Source organism: Arachis ipaensis, chromosome B7 (assembly GCF_059453495.1).
Source record: "Arachis ipaensis isolate K30076 ecotype BB chromosome B7, ASM5945349v1, whole genome shotgun sequence".
NCBI lineage: Eukaryota > Viridiplantae > Streptophyta > Magnoliopsida > Fabales > Fabaceae > Arachis > Arachis ipaensis.
Genome location: NC_142442.1, coordinates 110,126,740 through 110,127,471, shown reverse-complemented (window position 1 = coordinate 110,127,471; position 732 = coordinate 110,126,740). Strand labels below are relative to the sequence as shown.

At 44.3% G+C, this 732-nt stretch overlaps 1 non-coding gene across 1 annotated transcript; it reads left to right on the top strand.

Moving 5' to 3' along the window:
- The first annotated feature begins 218 nt into the window (after nt 1–218).
- Nucleotides 219–326, top strand: LOC148553715 (small nucleolar RNA R71). Its single transcript, XR_015893407.1, has one exon. It is a non-coding gene; the product is annotated as a small nucleolar RNA R71 (small nucleolar RNA).
- The last annotated feature ends 406 nt before the right edge of the window (nt 327–732 follow it).

Genomic DNA, 732 nt, shown 5'->3' with positions numbered 1-732 from the left:
GCCAGCAGAGCATCTACATTGTTTAGCTCCATCACTCCTCTAGTGTTCCCTCTTTCGGAGGCATAGAAGTAGTCATTCTCTGCTATAGTTTCAATGACATCTATGACCTCCTCAATGGTCTTCTTCTTGTTCAGAGATCCCCTGGATGAGTGGTCTACTGCTTTCTTTGATTCGTAAGAAAGGCCTTCATAGAAAATGTGTAGCTGCACCCATTCATTAAACATATCTGGTGGACACCTCCTTGTTAGGTCCTTAAACCTCTCCCATGCTTCATATAGAGTCTCACCATCCTGTTGCCTGAAAGTTTGAACCTCAGCTCTCAGCCTGTTGATTCTTTGAGGAGGATAGAATCTGGCTAAAAATTTGTTCACCACATCTTCCCAGGTTGTCAAACTCTCCTTAGGGAAGGATTCCAGCCATTTAGATGCCTTATCCTTGAGTGAGAAAGAGAACAAAAGTAGTCTATAGGTGTCAGGATGAACACCATTAGACTTCACAGTATCACATATCCTCAGGAAGGTGGTTAGATGTTGATTGGGGTCTTCTTGGACGCCTCCTCCGAATGAACAGTTGTTCTGAACAAGGGTGATGAGCTGTGGTTTTAGTTCAAAGTTGTTGGCATGTATGGTTGGCTTTTGAATGCTACTCCCACAGTTTCCTGGGTTTGGGTTGATGTAGGAGCCTAGAACTCTTCTCTCTTGCCCAGCATGATTTGCTAGACCTTCTCTGCCA